Genomic DNA, 8,353 nt, shown 5'->3' on the forward strand with positions numbered 1-8,353 from the left:
GACAAAGTAGAAGAGTCTGTCTGCAATGGTTTAAAGTATGGGCTCTGTCATGAGCTTATCTGGGTTATAACCTTAGCCCCACAGGGCTGCAGCAGATGACCCTAAGCAGGTCACTCTGGGAGGGGGCAGGACCCTCAGCACTGAACCCAGGGTCTTTGCATTTAATTACATCACCAACATGCATTACATATATTTTTTATTTTGAGCCAGTGTCTGTCTAGGTCATTAAGCTGGACTCAAACTTGTGATCCTTCTGCCTCATCCTCTAAGAGTGCTCGGAATTTACTTTGTTTTTAAGCTTCCATTTTTCCAACAATAAAAAGGAAATATGTAATATCATCCTAGGAGTTTATTGTACTTTATTAAATAATGTATTTCTATTTCTTTTTAAATTATTTCGTCAGTGAAAAGACAAATATTGCATAATGGTCACTAAATATCTTTTGAAAGCAAACAGAATATATTTAATCCAATGGCTAGTTGAATAAATATTCAAAAGTTTTTAAAAAATACTTGAATTTAGACGACATCTAAAAGTCAAAGGATAAAATTTAAGCAAAGATGATTGTAAAATCCTAAACTTTTGTTAAGAAAAGTTCAAGACACAAATGCAAGCCAGAAGAAAATTTCCTTAATTCAAATGAAAATTAGTGTTTGGTTACTGACTTATCCATATAGAACCACAGTGCAAGTTTGGTTACTTATAATTACTTTTAAGTTTTACAGGTCAGAGAACCTAACACTAGAGAAGAAAAGAGTGGCAAGTTGATTAGTTAATCTGACAAAGATTTTTAAAAATAAATTTAACAGACTAGAAAAGGTTTGACTTGAAAAGCAGAATGCTTATAGTAGCAAGCAAGAACTCAATATCACATTTTTAAAAGAGATGGATATTGCTGTAGTTTCTGTTAATTCAGAAGGTAAAACCAGAATCAAAATGTAAAATTTAATGAAAGCAAGTATTACGTTGAAGAAAGATTCAATTTAAGAAGAAATATTAGCATTGCCTGCCTGTAGGTCAAAGTTGACCAGCTCAGAGATTAGATGTCCATTCCAGGATAGAGGATTTTATAGAAAAGAGGAGGAAATTTGGAGACAGTGATCTCTAGCTCTCGTTACACCTGGGTCTCTAGAGTGCTGAGATTCAGCTCTTTGCTCACTTTACTGAGCTTGTCTATTGAAAAGTGTTTTTCAAATGTATGATACAGAAAGAAATATTAAAGAGCAGACAAGACAACCTATAATTAGCTGAAATTTGAGGAAAGCATTGTTTTTTAAGAGTTAGATACAGATGAAAATATCTGCCATTATGCTCTATATAAAGAGAACAAAAAACCCCTGTAATTATAGACTTTAAAAAGACACTGTAACTTTTAATATTTAAGGTCCTTTAGACTGTTGGTCAGTAGAGTAGCTATGTCTTTGGTGATTGATGTATTATCAAGTATAATCCTATATACTAATCTTTTCCATCTAAAATAGACAAATGTACTGAAATGTCTCCCATTAAGTGGTACCTTTTACTTTGCCTTTTAAAAGAACAATTTGTTTCCATATTAGGATTCTCTAGAGGGACAGAACCAAAAAAATATATAATTGTAATTGGGGATTTATTAGATTGGCTTACACAGTGAGAAGGTAAGTAGTCCCACAATGGCCATCTGCATGTTAGAGAGCCAGAGGATCTTGTCTGTTCAGTCCAAGAAGTGAGAATCCTAAAAGCAAAACAAGAGGGACCAATGGTGCAGCCCCAGTCCAAGGCTGAAGTTGTGAAAGCCCTCCAAAGAGTTACTTGTGTGAGTTCATGTTCAAAAGCTTAAGAATCTGGAGTCTGATATCTGCATGCAATGGCAACAGTTAAAAACAAAAGGACCCCAGACAAAAAGGCTGAGTGTACCCATGAGATTCTCCCTCTTCTCCCACTTTCTACCCAAGCTCCAGTCTTTCAGACAGTGCCACCCGTCTTCAGATCATATCTTCACTCAATTTGCTGTCCCGTCTACCAATATTCTCTGGAAACATCCTCGCAGAAACACCCAGAAGAATGCTTTACTAATTTTCTAAGCATATCTTAATCCAATTTAGCTAATAATCACAAATTTTGTAGTTTGTGTCTGAAATGTGCCCCATAGGGTCAACTGTTCAAGAACTGGTCATCTCCTTGGCACGATTACAAAGTGGTGGCAACATTCAGATGCTAATGGAAAGTTTTAGGACAAAACATGGGTCTAGTGGGAGGTCTTAGGTCACTGAATCATGGCTTCCAAGGGTATTGTGGGAGCCATCCCTTCTTCATTTGCTCTTTTGCTCCCAGACCATGAGGTAAAGGGTTTGTGTATGCCTTCCATAAGACCAAAAGTAATGGTTCTACTTGACCATACTCTGAAACCTTCAAAGCAGTGAGCCAAGATAAACCATTCCTCCTTTTAAATTGATTATCTCAGGTATTTTGTAATGAAGTTAAGACTTTTTCCTTTAATAGGCTCTTCAATGTCTTCACAGATCTGCAACATGAATACGAAGCCCATCTTTCTCACTCTCTTACCTAAACACTGCAAGGGCTCCCTACTGAGATAAAAATCAATCTCAAACTTCTTTTTAAGACCTAGAAGTTTTTGTTTAATGTAGATTCTGCCCACCTCTCTCCCTCTATCAGCATCTACTCCACCACCCTATTGCTTGGGGAGCTACAGTGACCCTCGCCCCACCCCGTGGAATTCATTCCCAAAGCTGAGGGCTCTTCCCAGTTCTCTTTGTCTATGCAGCTTCTCCCTCTCATCCTTTAGTTTTCAGCTTCAGTTGCACTTGAAAGTGACTTCCAAAGAAAGCATCAAAAATTGGACCTGCTCCTTCCCCTTGACTTGTTTTTCTTATCTCCTTTTTTGTTTGTTCCCTTCATGACTCTTATTCTATTTGGTGGTGCTTTCATTTGTTACTCTGCATGTGTTTTATCTATCTCTCCTGATGGAATGTAAGCCCTAGATAGAAATGAACTCTTGCTTACCATTGTACCTCCACACCAGGAATAGTGCCTAGCATGTGATCAAGAGCTCACTAATTACTTATTTGACAAACGGGAGAAAAATTCAAGCAGTTAAGTATACATTTACCAAACCAATGCATTTTTACTGGCCAAGCCAAGTCCAGTACATCTGTCATCTGGATTATTGCAATTTTTTCTCTCCCACCTTTTTCTCTATGTGCTCATTTTTAATACAGTCCTAATAAAAAACTTTCTTAGGTACATGCTTTTAGCCCTATATTGCAGGTACAAAAAAGTTAAGGCCTTAGCTCACAAACAACTCCATGACCTAGCCTATACCTGTATCTCCAGGTTCGTTTTATACAGTTGCATACACTGAGTCTTTTTTTGGTTAGAGTTCACATACTAAAATACCAGATATTTGCATCTGGCAGTATCTATAGTATGAGGCATGCTGAAAATGAATGATTCTCACTTTTCAAACAAGACTAGTTGAATCCTTCACCTTCACACCTGCTTTATATGTGTCTCTCCCCAGACTTGCTGTGCCTCCCAACCTTCATTGTGCCTCTCAATCCTCCCTGTGCAGACATAAACACTCTTTTGGAACTCTGCAACAATTGCTCATCATTTTATCCCACACCATCCCAATCCACTACACACTTACTAATCTCACTGCTGACAATAGCCATTTCATAAATGCATTTTCTCTTTCTAGCTCTTTTTGGCTCCTCGAATTATCTACCTTTTCTTACACATTGGCTCATCTCCCAGCAATAATACATATGCCTGAGAGCATTTGACTCACCCTTCTTGCTTTTCCTGCATAGCCCTTAGCATGTCATTTTGTATGTACATCTTCTAGGTGCCTAACCTCCTTATTTTTTGATTTGTTAGTTGGTCTTCTTGCTTTATGTGATCATTATCAGGGGTGAGTTAGAAAATATCTGTCATTGAATTCTCAAATATTAAGTTATGCAGCAGGAATCATGGTACTTCCATCTCATACCTAAAAGAACTAGTATCCTACTAATTATAGACCATGACAGAAAAAAAAATGCAGCTTTTTTGCATAGAATTATTTCCATACAAGTTCTATCATCAGAAAGGTAGAAAAACACTCACCCAGCTCTGAAAAGCTGTGTTTTTCTGGTGTTTGGTACATCATCCCATGTAAGTCTGCTATGCTTCTGCTAACTCTGTTTTGCAGTCTGTTTCTATGGTAATTTCAAATTTATCTAGTACTATCCTCTCATAATCTTTATGAATATTTCTTAAATTTGTGAAAATTATATACACTTTGACTTCAAAAGTGATTCAATTTATTGTGTGGACATTAAGACAATAATTATGAAATAAAGCTATGTAACATGTGAAAATACTTTATAAAGTTAAGAGGAGGAAAAAAGTGTGAATTCAGATGCTAAAATGATAAATATGGAGCTTGTGAAAAGTGCTCTTGAGTAACCTGTCCAACAACTATTGTTGTCCTTAATAATACTATATTCTCTGCAGGTGTCTACTCTTCTCCATAGGGCATGTCTTAGCATCTTCAGGTAGCTATAACAAAATGCCATAGATTGGGAAGTTTATAAACAATAGAGATTTATTTCTTACAGTTATGGAGATCGGACGTTCAATATCAAGACACTGATAGACTTAGTAGCTGGTGGGGGCCACTGCCTAATTCATAGAAAGCTGTTCTTTCACTCTAACCTCAGTGGTGGAAAGAGTCCCTCTTACCTCTTTCATAAGGGCACTAATCCCATTCTGGGGGTCTGCCTCCATTACCTAATCATCTTCCAAAGGCCCACCTCCTAATATCATCAGTTTGAGGTTAAGATTTCAATATATAAATTTGGGGAGTAAGCAGATTTTTCAGATAACATGTATGTTCGGGAAGTCTAGGCCAAGATGATTCTCAGCTGATCAAATAAGTCACTATTAACCTAAACCCAGAATCTTTGGAGGCACTAATGCCAAATTCCCTACCTGCTTTCTTTTCAGTTCTCCCTACCTCCAAGTTTGACAGTTTCGCTTTGGGGCTCCAGCATTTTATAGGCCTTTTATAGACCCTCAAGTGACTCTAAGTTATTACAAAGATTTAGGAGCCATTAGTTTTTGAGCTTTAGTCACCTAGTGTGCTTATTAAAACAGAGTGCTGGACCCTACTCCCAGAGGTATTGATTCAAAAATCCTGCAGTGGGGCCTAAGAATTTTATTTCTAAAAAGTTTCTGTGTGATTAGGTGATTACAGTGGAGCCAATTGCGGATTTCACTCTGAGATCTCTCAGGTCTTGAGAAAAAAAAAATCTCCTCCGCAGATATATGATTTATATATGATGTCTGGAACTATGGTAATTGGGCTAACAGTATGTAAATAGCACCAACATACAGAAGAGGGTGGAAGCCAAGAGCTTTTCAGAAAAGAGGAGAGTAACCTAAATGACTGTACCTGACTCACCTCTGTACTTACTATGTAAGCTAAAGAAATCCCCTTATCTTTCAGGTCATTAGAGATTAGGCTTTTATTGCTTTCGAAAACAGCCCACCTGATATCTAAGAAGCAGCTGTGTTTCAAATGATGAAAATATAACTATTCTCTTCTTTGCAAATATTCTTTTTTTGCAATAAATATTACAAAATAATCTGCATGGATAAATCTCTACTATAAAATGTACTCACTTATTCTGTTTCCATAACAATTGATCACTTTTTCTTTGTGATGTTTTTATTTTCCAAAATATTTTCTATTGAATACCTCACGCAAAGCAAGATGCCAAACTCAAGACAATTCTTTTCTATTTCAAAATGACTGCAGCAATGCCTCCAGGTGAAGGGCTCTTTAAATAAAGATACCAGACTAGTGTCAAGAAGTACACAGCAGCTTGCTACATTGACAGATGAATTGGAAGAGTTAGAACTTGTAAACTATGACTATTTTCTTGAACCTCCTCCTGCCTTTGTCTGGTGTCTATCAAATGAGTATCCCCTGCATGCTCTGAGCCCCTCACCCATTTGCTGACAAAAATGTTTAAATGACCCTTTCTTTTCTTGTAACCCTATTTCCACCATCTTTCTTATGGCATGGAAACTGTTATAGAAGACCTCATCAATCAATGACCCTAACACCTATTGTATTTCTAGTCTAGAGGGTGGAAAATCTAAACACTCACCTCCCAGTCACCATTCCAACTAAGAATTCTCATGACATTGGTCTAGCAAACAGAAGCAAAAGACTTCCATAGAGCTTCAAGAAATGCTACTTTCCTGATAAAAAAGACTCACAAAGCATCTCAAGCTGAATAATTCATATCAGAAAGATAAGGAAAGATAAGGATATGGAATTTGTGTATTTTAAATCAGGTAGGAGGAACAATGCTGTTAAATATAGATGTTTAAAATAGCTGAGTGAAAACAAGATTAATCAGTATAATCAATTAGAAATTTCAAGTAAAATATAGTATGATGAGAAAGTGTGCCATAACCCAATTACTTCCACAAAGACTGGTGATATGTGAACCATTCCAAAAAAATTTCTTCATTTTTTAATATAGGCCATCTAATACTTTCCTAGCTAATATCCTGTACCTATAAGAGAGCAGGTTATATCATTGAGATCTTTTGTGATTCATCTTGCCATTATGAAATGTTTCTTGAAAAGTTCATCATGAAATTGTACATTTAAGACAGTGTCTTCCATAGATGTCTATTCAATTATTCTTTATGATTGAAATGGCTTTTTGTCTAATACCCACCTCGAAAAAATTCCCAAGCTAAAATTATTATATTGGGCTCAGAGGAATAAAACTTTGTTGTTTATATCATTAATATTTTTGGCTGTGATTGAGCAAAATAAAAATGTATCTTGTGCATGTGAATTACTTGAGCTCACTTCTGTTAAGAATGGGTATTTTTTAAATATTATTGAGTTTATTGGTACTTTTTAAGTATACAATACAGTTACATTCATCAATGGGATCTTGTACCTTTGCATGATAGATCTTGATTCTCATTTTTTTCCCATTCCCCTGCCTCCCTCCACCCCATCGTTTACATAGATTTTGTTTCATTATTTCCTTTTCTCATAGTTTTTCTTGTCCCTTATTTCCTTTCCCCTACCCTTTAGAATCTTCAAATAAAAAAAAGAGAGAATGAGTCTTATTTTCAACTTCCTGTCTAGTAAGGAATACGATTCTGAATTTTGCCAACAGTATAGATATTCTACACTTGAGGAATTTAAAAAGTAATCATAATCTCATATGTACTGCCTCCAAATAACTTTTAAAATTCCATTGACAGAAGACATGTTTAAGAATTGCCTAAACTTTATATAAGTGGTTCATAAATCATAAACTTCAAATTGTCCTAACGAGTTAAAATTCAAAGCTGTGCAGACTGGCCATATTGTCTGGTCCCTGTAGAACTGCTCTTTCTGAATGAATTGTGCTTACAGTGATGTCAGTTATGTATAAGGAATGCTGAGAGAAGCAAAACTGACATATTCCTTTTTGTCTTATGGCAGGGATATCACTAACAGCTTATTAAATTTCACCAAGATCAGTCATATAAAGGTACAAGATCCAAATGATAAATGTAACTGAACTGGATTCTTAAAAAGTATGAGTAAACTCAATGAGAAAAAAATAAATAAGGTTCACCTGGTCTTTATAAAAACACAGCAAACATCCCTCTAGGAATAAACATCAAGAATAGCTATCCTTCTTTTGTGTTTTCATCATATGCACAAAAATTGTATACTTTTACATTTGTCCCTCTTCATTAGCTACTAAAGGACTTAAGCCAACCTATGATCCAATAGCAGACAGTAGAGCAAACTGTGACATGCATTTTGTGTACTTGCTTCATCCCTGGTTTCATCTTATATCTCAACAATATTTTACTTTTTTTTCTGATTTACTCTATTTTTATCAGATTTTTTGTTTTGTTTTGCATATTTTAAAATTGTTGTGTAACCCTTGGGAATAAAAGGCAATGCAAAACTGCTGATACTCAGGCCTGAGTGTCCAAACATTTGCCAATGAGAAATCCATATGGATGCAAACACATAAGAGAGCCATCCTTATTTTAAAGATAACAGTATACAGGCAAAGGCACACACACACACACACACACACACATACACACACACACACTCACACTCACACACACTCCAGCACAAAATCAAGAACTCATTTACAGGTCAATCAAAAGACACAACCCACAAGAATACATACAAGGCACCCATGTGAGAATTAAAGCAATGAGTCCAGGTAACTGATAGAAGCAAGCATCACTTGAATTAATATATTCTACCTAGTCGATTTATTTTAGTAGCAAAAACCAATCTCCAAGAACAGAGGCAAAAGT

This window comes from Fukomys damarensis, unplaced genomic scaffold (assembly GCF_012274545.1).
Source record: "Fukomys damarensis isolate Sample0158 unplaced genomic scaffold, DMR_v1.0_HiC HiC_scaffold_14, whole genome shotgun sequence".
NCBI lineage: Eukaryota > Metazoa > Chordata > Mammalia > Rodentia > Bathyergidae > Fukomys > Fukomys damarensis.